Genomic DNA, 14,334 nt, shown 5'->3' with positions numbered 1-14,334 from the left:
TTTTTGAAAGCTGAGAAATGTGTGGGAAGCAACCCTAAGGTCCCCATTTCCTTCTGGCAGCAGGTAGCACCATTATGCCAAATCGCACACCACAGATAAGCAGGCCAACTCACAGCCTTGCGGGAACTAAGATGGCGTTGCCTGGCACAATAACGAATGGGCTCCTGATCTACCTGCAGGATGAGGCTGTTCAGGAACTAAAAGAATTTGGCCACAGTGCTGGATGAACAATTGACGAAATTCCAATATTCTGTCAATGAGATTAAAGATAACTTGGAACAACAGGCCTCTCACATCCAGCAAGCTGAGAATTGCATTTCAAGCCCAGAAGACCAGGCTGGAGTGCTGGAAAATATTTTGCTGGCCATTGAGGAGAAATGACATTTGTTTGAAGACGGGGCAGAGGACATAGAAAATCGGAGCCATTATAATAATATTCATCTTATTGGCCTGCCTGAGACAATATTGGAACACAAACTTTGGAACTTAGTCACCATCTGGCTTCTTATGGCTCTCCTATGGCTGGGTGAGGAAGAGCGGCCATTGAACGTGGAAAGAGTACATCGTGTGGGAGTTTGCAAGGCAGACGAGAAATACCCGAGACCAGTCATAGCCTGGATCCTGAAATATGTTGACAAATACCACTTTATGAGCCACTACAAAACCAAACGGGATTTGGTATATAAAGATCACAAGGTATTGCTTTTTCAGGACTATTCTGTTAAAATCTCTGAGCAGAGACAGACTCTGGCTCCCTATTGTACCCAGTTATTTCAGAAAAATATTAAGTTTGTTCTGCAATTTCTGGCACAAGTGAGAGTCACTCATGAAAATCGCACCCTGACCCTCACGAAACCAGAAGAGCTCAGGGCCTTTTTGGCCCAGCTGTCTTGAGACTCTTGGCTAGGAGACTTGATTGTTTTGTGAGGCCTTGGTCTCCTTCACTTTACTTTTTGCAGTTTGCACATGGTGGGACTGCAGGCATACTAAAGAGTGAGTCCTTAGCCTATGGATATGTCTACACTGTGATTTTCTTTATACCTCAAAGGACATGGACACAGTATGGATTACTAGACTTGGACTAAAGGGGATCAGCAGTGCTTGGAACATGTTTTTCCCTTTTGATACCCTTTGCTACTCCAGCATTCTGCAGGATAGTTGGTTGCATCAAGGATATAACTGAGGAGTGGAGGATCTCATCTTGCTATCCCCCCAGAATTTTTATTATTTTGCTGCATTGGATTGGCCATGGGACATAACACATGCCAATTATAGTAGAACTACAATTTTTAAAAAATTTCTTTTTCCTTTTTCCCTTTTGCAGTGGTGAACAGTATGGATGATATTTGTGCTGAGGTTGGGGAGGGAGAGGGGGGGTGGCACGACCTGAGGTTTAGGAGATTTGGGGAGGTGTAAGGCGGGGTCATGGAGGGAGGGGGAGGATGGGGAGGGGTGTGTGTATGCTTGGGTTGCTGATTAGTGGATTGGAGTTTTGTGTTTGTATGGTGGGAAGTTGGGAGTACTGAAGGGAAACACAGGACCAGAAGGCTGAGTATACTAGATGTAAGGGAGGTGGACCTAGGGAGGTGGACCTAGCTGGAGGGTTCATTGCCTTTCTGGGCATTTTTCTCACTGTATTAAGTCTTATTTCTCTTTGAATGATTATGGTTAAATTGAAAGTAGCATCTTTTAATGTAGATAGTATATATTCACCGGTAAAACATAAGACGATTCTATCCTGGCTTAAAAAGCAACAAATAGATATTGCCTATTTGCAGGAGAGTCACTTAACCTCAGCTGAACATGACAAATTGCGTAGGGATTGGGTTGGAGATCTGGGCTACTTTGCTTATAATAGGTAACAAAGAGGGGTCGCAATTCTTGTACATAAACAACTGCCCTTTCATTTACATAAATTAATCTAGGATAAAGAGAGACGCTACGTCTTCATGGTGAGTAAACTTTGGGGGATTATTAACATCTTACTTTGTAACATCTATGCACCCAATATTTATAATCATAAATTCTATGGTGCTCACACAATACTCTTCTTACCAACTCATCTTAGTGGGTGATTATAATATAACCGCGGACCCAAGCCTGGACTGCCATCCCTCCAAATCTGTACCAAGAGACCATTCTCAAAAAGGGGTGAATTTCTTGTGTCAACATTTAGAGGTAGTGGATGCCTGGTGAACTCTTCACCCTTTTGATTAAAAAAAAAACACTTTTTATTCTAATCACCATAAACTGTACACCAGGTTAGACTATATTTTAGTGTCCAAGATTCTGTTTGCACAAGCTGCAGGGACCACCATAGAATGATCATACCATGGTAGTATTAACAATAGGAATTACATCAGATCCTACAGGGTCTGGTGATTTCCTCCTCCATATATTATGACTTAGAGTTTCATAAATATATACGTACTCATTGGATGGAGTATATTCAACATAATGGCACACCCCATAGTGGGCATGATGTGTTATGGGAGGCTTCCAAGGCAGTTATGAGAGGCCATATTATTAAATTTGTTGCCCATAAGCGTAAACAGCAGAGTGCAACACTCTTGGACTTGGCTGCTCAGCTGAGCTCATTGTGGAAGACCCATAGAATGCATCTGAGTGATCTCATTATCCAACAAATTAAGGCATTTAAATAGATGCTATACTGGAGCACAGAGCCCAACAAGATACTTATTTTCAGAAGTACAGGTTATATGGGGTGGTAAAGCTGGGCAATTGCTAGCTAATTTAGTTAAACTATTTTGGAAGAGATAGGTTGTCCGGCATATTAAAGACATCCATGGTACCTGTTTCATTGAAGAATAACGGATAAGGGAGCAGTTTGTTAAATATTATAAGGACCTGTATGCCCAAAGAAACTTCTCGGTTTCTGATTGTAATTTACACCCAAAATTTACACCAGACCAGCTTGCTATTTTGAATGCCCCTATTTTACCTGCAGAGATTCGGCAGGGCATACAGAAATTAAAATTGGCTAAGTCACCCTGGCCTGATGAGTTTGGACCAGAGTTTTATAAGATCATGGCCGACTTCATTGCAGGACCGCTGAGTGTTCTATTCCAGGCCTTGTCCACGAGTACTTTGACTCCTAACCACAATCTGGCACATATTAGGTCATATAGGCCTATCTCTCTTTTGAACCAGGATGTCAACTTACTGGCGGCCATTATGGCTAACTGGTTAAATAAGTTTCTGCCGCTGATAATCAGACCTGACTAAGTGGGTCCGACCAAATAGATATTCTTCCATGATCTCATTAAAACTTTGGTGGCTATTCACGAAAACAAAGGCAGGAGTGGTATGTCAGCTATTGCTGGCCTTGATATGGAAAAAGCTTTTGATAGTATTTCCTGGCAGTATCTGTTTTGGGTACTGTCGGAGTACGGACTTCAAAGAAGCTTTATTCACTGGATCTCTAGCCTTTACTCTCACCCTCAGGCACATCTTCTGGTAAATGGTAAACTGACAAGATTCTTTTGACCTGAGCAGGGGCACAAGGTAGGGCTGCCCCCTTTCCCCACTGCTCTTCCTGCTGTCTATAAAGATCAGACAAAGCGAGGACTTGATGGGAATTCGGATTGAATTGGGGGAGCAGAATATAGACTTACTTTTTTTGCTGATATCTTGCTCTTCTTAGACTAAGCTCCAGTTCACCTTCTGATAGCCTTGCAGATTGTTAGGATTTTGGCTATATTTCAGGCCTTCGGGTTAATTGAAAGAAGTCTGAGCTCTTGCCCCTAGCTGGAACGGCTCCGGAATCCTGGCATGCTTCTCTGCCTATTCCTCTAGTTCGGAAACCCATGCGATATCTGGGAATTTATCTCCATATTAATTCTAATATCATGTATCAATGTAATGTTTTTGATCATAATGAAAAAATTAAATGATTATGTCTTACCTAGAAACATCTTCCCTTGTCACTGAAGGGAGGAGTCGCTTTGGTCAAGATGATTGTTGCTAAAACTCCAATACCTGCTTCAAGCCTTGCCTATCTGAATACTCAAACAAGATTAGCGCTGGGTGTGCTTGATTCTGGATTCCTTTATTTAGAGGAATAAGGCAGCAAGAATTAGCTAAACTAGACTTATTTTTGATAAATGGGGTGGGGAGGGGGAGTGGTTTAGGCATGCCAGATCTGTGGCTTTATAATGTAGCAGCTCTGATGACATAGTAAATGGAATGACGGCAGATAAAGACCTGAATGGTCCATCCAGTCTGCTCATAAGTTATACTCATTAAAAAATATATGATTAGATTAACTTGTCTCTTCTTTGATATATTTTGGCCATAGACTGTAAAGTCTGGTATTGTCCTAGATTCCAAATGCTGAAGTTGCCGTCCAAGCTCACTCCAGCCTATCCAACCATCCCGTTGTTTGCAGGACATCTACTGTAAAGTCTGGCCAGTGACATCCTTCTGTTCCATATTAGTGGAGTTCACATTTATGCCCACCCCAGCCTATCCTACACTGAATCACCATATAGAGAACACAGACCGTGCAGGTCTGTCCAATACCAGCCTTAGTACTTTACTTTACATCCTTTATTTTCTAATTAGAGATCCTCTATTTTTATCCCACGCTTTTTTGAATTCCATTACCGTTTTCCTCTCCACCACTTCCCTCAGGAGAGCATTCCAGGCATTTACCACCCTCTCTGTGAAGAAGAGGTTTATTTATGAGGGTATTGTAGGAACTAGTATATATTCTCCTCCTGGGTGAATGAAGAGCTGGAGTGCTCCTTTTACTTTTTTTCCTTTCCACCTGGCATCTGGTAAGGGTGGTGAATTACCATCTAAACTCAATTGTAGGAACTAGTATATATTCTCCTCCTGGGTGAATGAAGAGCTGGAGTGCTCCTTTTACTTTTTTTCCTTTCCACCTGGCATCTGGTAAGTGTGGTGAATTACCATCTAAACTCAGATTTTTATGGCCATTGTGTATCGTGTAGAAATGGTGTCGAAAAAGGCAGGGCAAAACGCATTTGGCCTCCCCCTTTCTGTAGTTGGTAGGGAATCCTGGCTATGCCCCAGTGGCTGGGCCACTCCCATTTTTCTGAGTGGGCCCAACACCTATGATTTTTAGACCTTTTCCTATTTCAAAGATAAGTGGGCAGCCCCCAATTCTCAATTTTTTAGCTTATATTCAGACCAGACACTATTGTTCTACTCTTCAACACCAATATGGGGAGTCCTATCATTGTGGTCCTTGACCATATTGCTAGTATCTTTGAATTCTCTATCCATTTGGTATTGACTCCTTAGGTTATCCATCCATGGACAGACTTGCATACTCTATGAATTAAGTGGAACAATGACTTGGGAGTGGACTATACCACTGAATCTTTTCTAGGTCTTTTCAATACTCTCAATGGTTTTCAATACTCTCTATGACTTTGTCAAATCGGTAGAAACCCAATTTAAAATCTTTTATTGAGCATATATTAAAAGAGAAGGGGGAGTTAGAATGTGATTATGGGAGACAGATACCTGTTGTAAATGTAAGTAGACTGCTGGTACCTTTCTCCATACATTTCTAGAATGCTCCAAGCTGGGGGGATGGGCTTAAACAATCTGGGCCAATCAGAGCCTTAGGCTCCTCCCTGGGGAAGGCCCGCCATTTTGGCCGGAAGTAGGAAGCATCCCTCCTGCTGGCCTTTCTAAACAAGGTAAGGGGGCAGCGGAGAGTCATCGGAGGTACAACGGCAGCAGCGGGAGGGAGTGGTGTGTGTGGGGGGGTTTGCTTAACTGCAGCGGCAGGAAGAAGTGGACATCCCTCCCATTGCTGGGTGGGGTTGGGGGGTCGGAGGGGTTTGCTTAATGGCAGCAACGGGAGCCAGGTTGCTTAACAGCGGAAAAATTTTCTGGCAGGTTTGAGCTGTCAAGCCTTACTTTCCTGTCAATGCCTGAGCAAAAAATAAGGCTAGGAGAGCTTAGACCTGATGGAAAATTTTGCTCGCAAATGTAGGACAGCGAGGTTAGGGAATCACTTGGTGATAATAGGGAATTACCCAGCGTGCTTGTTTAAATATTAATGATCTCATTGTAATACATTTTCATGGTTGAGTTGGAGACTGCTAGGAAGCTCGGGAAAGACTACGGTAAGCCATTTTGATAATCCACCACTAAATACATGAACTGGTTTAGCGACCACATTTAAAGTTTTGAGAATCTTCCCCTTAATTTGTGGTCCTGTATTAGGGGTTATCTGTGTTCTGCATGTATAACCAAGGCCAGGTGTTCTGGTAGAAATGAATGTTGAGAAGGTCGTTTAAATATGAATGACCTCATTGTAATACATTTGCTTGGCAGAGTTGGAGACTGCTAGGAAGCTCGTAACTCTAAACTCAGGATCCACGCTGGATATCAACAAGACGTCCAAGGTACTAGGAGTCATTCTTGACTCCACTCTATCATATGAATCGCAAGTATCCAATCTAAGGAAGAAAACCTTCTACAATATAAGAAGACTAAGACTCATCAGGCCCTTTTTTCAAGAGCGCCACTTTGTTGTGCTAACGCAAATGCTTATACTATCCCAGCTGGATTATTGCAACTCCCTCTATGCAGGTCTAAACTCTGCTCTCCTGAACAAACTACAGATGTTTCAAAACACACCAGTCAGACTAATATTCAAACTAAAAAAATTTGACTCCATCTCACTGTACTATAAGAACTTACACTGGCTGCCTGTCAAAACTTGTATCGCCTTCAAACTATCATGCATAATGTTTCAAGTTTTGTATGCAAAAACTGCCGAACTGCTCATAAACTTATTTGTCAACTCCTGGTCTACGTCAACCAGAAAACTGAAATTGCTTCAACTGCTACTCCCATCTCTCAAAGAAGTTAAATACAAATGTGTATTCGATTTGCTCTTCACATATCTTGGCACTAAGACCTGGAACAGCTTCCTGACTGGCATCAGGATGGAACAGCTTCCGAAAAAAAATTAAAAACTCTCTTCTTTGAAAGCATACACATCTTAGGCAACTAACTCAAAATATTTAATATCACTAAATCCCACCATCTACTCAAGTGCTCAACCTCCATTCTTTCATCTCTATTACCCTATTCAGAATTCTGTCCTTCCCAAACTACTATAATGTAGTATTTTCATTCTGTAATTCAAAATATTGTAAGTTGCCTTGAACTTGTTTAGGCATAGTGTGACTCAGAAATACCAGATTAGATTAGATTAGAAGTATACAGTGTAGTTTAATTTTGTAGTTAACCATTATGTATTGTTAATAAAATTATATTGTGTATATATGAAAAATGAATGGAAAATAATGGCATTGCAATTAGTACTATTATTATGGGGGTGAGGATTGGTACGGAGCTTTAGAGCATGCCCCAATCATTTTGAAAAGTTGGCTCCTATTTTGACCATTTAACCTTACTCTCTGTTTTCTATCTTTTAACCAGTTATTAATTCACTAGTGTTTAAGCCCGTTAGAATAACGGGTGCTAGAATAGATGGGCAGACTTAAGAGTAAAAACAATTTACTGAAAACTTACCGTGACAGCTTTATTATCCATTGTACGTTTGATTGAAGTTTTTCTATTTTTCTTATTGTTGGATGTTGTGGCTTAAAAGATTGGTTGCTTTCACATTTTTCCATCAGATCTGGGTGCCACTGGGGCATATAGTTGCAATTTAAAAATCCAAAATGTCTGAGAAATATCTTCTTTTTGCGAGATCCTTCTCTAATGGAACACTATAAATGGCATTATTTTATTGCCAACTGCTCCCCCCTCCCCCCTCCCCAACTAACTATGCATACAAATATGAAAACCAAAGCCTCAGTTACCTCAAACCTCTGCCAACTGAACATAACACACATACTTTACAGACAACATAAGAAACCCTGATTAATTCAAGGGTGTAAAGGAATGCTTGGTGCTAAGATTTTTGTGTGTGGTGGTTTTATTATATTGTGCATGTGCAGGCATGGAGTTTAAAAGTGTGCATGTGCAGGAAAGGGTTTTATTATTATTGTTATTAAGATTATTTAAAGAAATTTTTGTTGTTGTGTTTTGTAATGTTGTATATCTATAAAATGTCCTTATAGACAATATTCCTTGTGAAGATTCTTTTTGAGTTTGGTAATAGTTTTCCTTGGTTAGGGCTGTCTACAACTGTCATCAGAATGTTTGAAAAAGTTCTAACTCTAGAAAAAGCTACATATAAATGGCCATGGCTGAATACTGGTTCTGGCAAGGAAATGCCCACTTTTTCTAAAGTTTGCCCCTGAGCTTTATTGATTGACATAGCGAAGGCTAATGTGACTGGAAATTGTCGCCTTCGTAATGTAAAGGGCAAGTCAGTGGATGTTGGAGCCAAATCAATACGTGGAATAAAAACTAATTCTCCTTCTGCTGAACCGGTTATTACTTGAGCAATGATGAGGTTGTTCTTTAAGTCTCTAATGATGAGGCGGGTACCACTGCATAATCCTCTTTTGGTATTTAGATTTCTAAGCAACATAATAATGGCTCCTTTTTAAAGGTTGAGTTTATGTTTTGGCATACCTGTTGGAGTTAGTTCATTGAGGAACTCTATTGAATAGTTTTGTATGTCTTCCTGAGTGGAGTCATCAATTGAGGTGGAGCTCAGATATGTTACAGTTTGGCCTTCCAAAAAGCACAGTTACTTACCGTAACAGGTGTTATCCAGGGACAGCAGGCAGATATTCTCACATGTGGGTGACGTCATCTACGGAGCCCCAGCGCGGACAGCTTTTCAAGCAAACTTGATTGAAGTTTCAAGTTTGCACACTGCACCACGCATGTGCATGCCTTCTCGCCCACTAGAGGGCGCATCCCACCTCGTGGTCCTCAGTTCCATAACTAGCCAAGAAGCCATCCTCGGGGAGGCGGGCGGGTTGTGAGAATATCTGCCTGCTGTCCCTGGATAACACCTGTTACGGTAAGTAACTGTGCTTTATCCCAGGACAAGCAGGCAGCATATTCTCACATGTGGGTGACCTCCAAGCCAACCAAAAAAGGGCAGGTGGGAGGATGGCAATTTAGGAAAACAGGTTACGTAACACCGACTGGCCAAACCGGCCGTCACTTCTGGACAAAGTATCCAGACAGTAGTGGGAGGTGAACGTATGAACCGAAGACCAAGTGGCAGCCTTGCATATGTCCTCCACCGGTGTAGAACGGAGGAAAGCCACAGAGGCTGCCATCGCTCTGACTTTATGCCCCGTGACTCGACCCGGGGGCGGAAGACCAGCCTGAGCGTAGCAAAACGAAATACAAGCAGCCAACCAGTTGGACAAGGTGCGCTTGGAAACAGGATGTCCTAAGCGATTAGGATCAAAGGACAAAAACAATTGAGGAACCTTCCTATGAGACCTGGTGCGTTGGAGGTAAAATGCTAACGCCCTCTTACAGTCAAGCATGTGAAGCGCCGTCTCACCAGGATGGGAGTGGGGCTTCGGGAAGAACACAGGAAGGACAATGGACTGATTGAGGTGAAAATCAGACACAACCTTTGGCAAAAATTTCGGATGAGTGCGGAGAACTACCTTATCATGATGAAACACAGTAAAAGGGGGGTCCGCAACCAAGGCTTGCAACTCACCAATCCGTCGTGCAGATGTGAGGGCAATCAGAAAAATTACCTTCCAAGTCAGAAATTTCAAAAGAGATTTGTCGATTGGCTCAAAGGGAGGTTTCATCAGTTGAGCCAAAACCACATTCAGATCCCACACGACGGGAGGAGGTTTCAGAGGGGGACAAACCTTGATTAGTCCTTTCATGAAGCGTGTCACCAAAGGATGGAGCGAAAGAGAGCGTCCATCCAGGTGTCGATGGAAGGCCGAAATGGCACTGAGATGAACACGCACAGATGTCGTCTTCAGACCAGAATTAGACAGGTGCAACAAGTAATCCAGAACCAAAGACACCGGAACCGAAGCAGGATCCAGGTGAGAAGAGGAACACCAGGAGGAAAACCTGGTCCATTTCTGAGAATAACAAAGCCTGGTCGAAATCTTGCGGGAGGCTTCCAACACTTCCCTCACGGATTGAGAAACCCGGGGCGAAGTCAAGGGGCAAGGAACCAAGCGGTCAGGTGTAACGACTGAAGATTGGGGTGCAACATCGAACCCTGACTCTGAGACAGCAGAGAAGGAAACACAGGTAGAAGTAGAGGCTCCCTGGTACTGAGCTGAAGCAGCAGGGAGAACCAGTGCTGACGCGGCCACCGAGGCGCAATGAGAATCATAGTGGCTGCGGATGATTTGAGACGCACCAACGTTCTCATGATCAAAGGAAAAGGAGGGAACGCATACAGGAACCTCCCTCCCCAGTCGAGAAGGAAGGCATCTGCTTCGAGACGGTCCAGGGAGTACATCCGAGAACAATACAGGGGCAGTTTGCGAGTTTCCGGAGAGGCAAACAGATCCACCTGCGGGGTCCCCCAGCGGTCGAAGACTTCGCGCAGGACTCTGGAGTTGAGCGACCACTCGTGCGGCTGAAGAAGCCGACTGAGCTTGTCTGCTAAGCAGTTCTGTTCTCCCTGGATATAGACCGCCTGTAGGAAGATGTTCCGGGAGATCGCCCACTCCCAAAGGCGAAGTGCCTCCCTGCAGAGGGGCCAAGAGCCCGTCCCACCTTGCTTGTTCACATAGTACATCGCCACTTGGTTGTCCGTGCGTACGAGGACTACCTGATCTTGGAGTAGGTGGTCGAACGCTCGAACTGCCAGAAAGATGGCACGAAGTTCCAGCACGTTGATGTGACAGCGACGGTCTTCCGTCGACCACAGACCCTGTGTCCGTAGACCGTCGAGGTGGGCCCCCCACGCGTACTCCGAGGAGTCCGTGGTCAGCACCTTGCGATATGGAGGGACGAGAAATAGCAAACCCCCGGAAAGATTGGAAGAGTTGGTCCACCAACGGAGCGATCGTCTCAAAGAAGGAGTCACCGTAATGAGACGAGACACCGGATCGCAATCCTGGCGCCACTGGGAGGCCAGGGTCCACTGAGGAATTCTCAGGTGTAGCCTGGCGAACGGAGTGACGTGGACCGTCGATGCCATGTGGCCCAGAAGCATCATCATGCGCTGGGCTGACACCACAGGCAGTTGAGAGACCAGACGGCCCAGCCGAACCAAGGCTTCCAACCGAGGAGGCGGGCGGTACGAACGTAGGCGCACAGTGTCCAGCACTGCGCCTATAAACTGAAGTGACTGGGCCGGGGACAACTGCGACTTGGGAAAATTTACTTTGAACCCCAGGCGTTGAAGGACGATGATAGACTGTCGGGTCGCTGAGATAACCCCCTCCCTGGTCGGGGCTTTGATCAGCCAATCGTCCAGGTACGGGAAAATATGAAGCCCACGAGATCTCAGGGCTGCCGCGACTACTACCATACACTTCGTGAAGACTCGAGGGGACGAGGCCAAGCCGAAGGGAAGGACCCTGTACTGGAGGTGCAGTTCTCCCACCTGGAACCCTAAAAATTTTCGGAAGGCGGGATGCACCGGAACATGGGTGTAAGCTTCCTTCAGGTCGAGGGAGCACATCCAGTCCCCTTCTCCAAGAGACGATATAAAACCGGGAGAGACAGCATCCGGAACTTCTCCCGGACCAGGAACTTGTTGAGCTTCCTGAGGTCCAGTATGGGGCGTAAGTCCCCGGTCTTTTTTGGGACCAAAAAGTAACGGGAGTAAAAGCCCGTCCCCAGCTGGTCGTGGGGTACCGGTTCCACCGCCCGAAGCTTCAACAGGGCCTTGGCTTCGGCCAGAAGGATGGGAAGTTGGGCACGATTGTAAGGGGAAGCCCCCGGAGGTTGATCCGGCGGCGCTGACAAAAAATTGAGAGAGTAGCCCTCGGAGACGGTCCGGAGCACCCAAGCGTCGGATGTTATCTCGGTCCAAGCCGCATAGAAGGACCGGAGACGCCCCCCTATGGGAAGGGGTTCCTGCAAGATCGCGGAGGGGAACCTGCCCCATCCGCTCAGCCCGTCAAAAGGACGGCGCGGGTTTGGAAGGACCCTGCGCCGGGGCTGTCGTCTGTCCCCCTCTGCCCCGCTGAGATGGGCGTCTAGGCGGCGGCCTAAGAAAAAGCCGGGGGTTGACTTTTGGGATACCGCCTCGGAGGAGGATGGAAGGGTTTCTGCGGCGGGGGCCTAGGCTTGGGACGGACCAAGGAGGCCAATGAGCGCTCCTGTTCCGACAACCGTTTGGTCGCCGCCTCTAAAGACTCATCAAACAACTCGGACCCCACACAAGGCAAGTCTGCAAGACGTTCCTGCAGGTTTGGGTCCATATCGAGGGTGCGAAGCCAGGCCAGACGGCGCATGGCCACTGCGAAGGCCGACACCCTCGAAACCAGCTCAAATGTATCGTACACAGCATGGAAAAGGTACAAACGCAATTGAGACAGGTTGGACATAAATTTGTCAAATCCCGCCCTTTGGGAGTCTGGTAAAGAGTCACGATATTGAGGGAGGTCCTTCACCATGCCACGCAGATATGAGGAGAAGGTGAAGGCATAATTTAGTACCCTGGTGGCCATCAGGGAATTAGAGTAGAGGCGACGGCCAAACTTGTCCAGGGTCCGACCCTCCCTGCCGGGTGGAACCGCCGCAGAAACCCGGGAGGGTTGCGTCTTCTTCAGGGCAGACTCTACCAGTAAGGACTGGTGGGAGAGTTGCACCTTCTCAAACCCCTTGGTAGGTACCGTCCTGTATTTCGACTCCATCTTGGACGGGACAGACGTGACTGTAAGAGGGTTAGCTAGATTTTTCAGCCAGGTCTGTAGGAGGACCTTATTTAAGGGGAGCCGAGGGGCCTCCCTAGGCGGAGTGGGGAGGTCCTGCTCCTCCAGGAATTCCTTCGTATACTGGGAACCCGCCATGAGGTCCAACCCCAGGGCTCGTGCCATGTCCTGCACAAAGGTGGAAAAGGAGGACGGCCTGGCGGGCGGTGAAGGGGTTCTCGACCTCTCCGCCAACGAAAGGGGAGAAGCCTCGTGAGAATAATAATGGGGATCTCTGCCGGACCCCGAGCCCCACGAAGTCAGCTCCAAAGGCCTCGAGGGGGTAGGAGAACGTCCTCCGCCTCGAAGAGCCTCTAGGGCGAGGCACCCGGAGTCCGGGGAGCGGAGGCACTCTCCCTTCTCCTCGGCGAGGAGTCGTGGGAAACCCTTCTAGCAGGGGACCGGAGAAGCCTCGGGTTATCGAGGCGCAACTCCGACACCGGCAATGCCTTGCCCCCGAGCGGCGAGGAACGATCACGCCGCCGAGGAGAGCCCCGCGAACGCTTCGGCTTCCTCGGGGCGACGCCTCGTTCGAGGTCGGGTCGAGGGCGAGGAGCCCCGGGAGGACCTCGAGGAGGAGAAGGATGAAATGCGTCGCACCCGCCGCACCTTGTCCCGGGCCGCACGCTGCGCTCAGGGCGGTGCCCCCGAGGCCGAGGTCGAGGGTAAAAACCGAGGCCGAGGTCGGAGGAGCCCCGATACCCGAGGGCCGAGGTCGCCGAGGTCGAAGCAGTCGGGGCCGAAGCCCCCTGCAGCTGTTCAAGGGCCCCCGACAGCTCCGACGAAATTAGGAGCTCGGAGGAGGTCCTGAAAGGCCGGAATCCCGACGAAGGTCGGGAGGTCCGAGGTCGGGGCACCGCTCCCTGGAGGGCGACCTCGGTCTCGAGTATTCCCTCGGGGCATGCGTGGCTGGAGCTTTAGGCGGGGCCGAGGACGACCCACCCGCCGTGGTGGATGGCTTCTTAGCAGACCCTGTAGGGGATGGAAAGGAGGACTTACCCGAGGCAGGTTTTGTCCCCGACGTCGACTTCGAGGTTGAGGGACGAGGCGAAGCCGATGCCCCCGAGGTCGCCGAGGCCGAGGTCAAGGCCGGGGCCGAGGCCGACGTCGAGGCCTTCACAGGCGCGGGGTCAACAACAAACAACTCCGCCATTCTCGCCCGGCGGCGGCGGAGAGCTCTGGGCTGGAACGTTGAACAGCGGTCACAGGAGGCCGTAGGATGATCGGGGCCCAGGCAAATTATGCACCACCGGGGGGGGTCGGTTATTGACAGCAACCGCTCACACCGGTTGCATTTCTTAAAGCCCGTCACAGGACGGGACATGAACAATGAAACAGGCCGGGAACGAACGACGTCCCGCGGCCACGGCTGCCGAGAGCCCCCGGAGCCGAACGAAAATTAATTATTATTTTTTTTTTTTAAAGGATCAATAACGACACGAAAAGAAAAAATACAAAGCACAGCGACCGATCAGAAACCAGACGCGGTGACAGAAAGGCAGGCAAAGGGAGCTCAAAATCCACAGGGCTA

Source organism: Geotrypetes seraphini, chromosome 2 (genome assembly GCF_902459505.1).
Source record: "Geotrypetes seraphini chromosome 2, aGeoSer1.1, whole genome shotgun sequence".
NCBI classification, from domain to species: domain Eukaryota; kingdom Metazoa; phylum Chordata; class Amphibia; order Gymnophiona; family Dermophiidae; genus Geotrypetes; species Geotrypetes seraphini.
The sequence above is the reverse complement of the archived record's forward strand: the minus strand, read 5'-3'. Positions refer to the sequence as shown.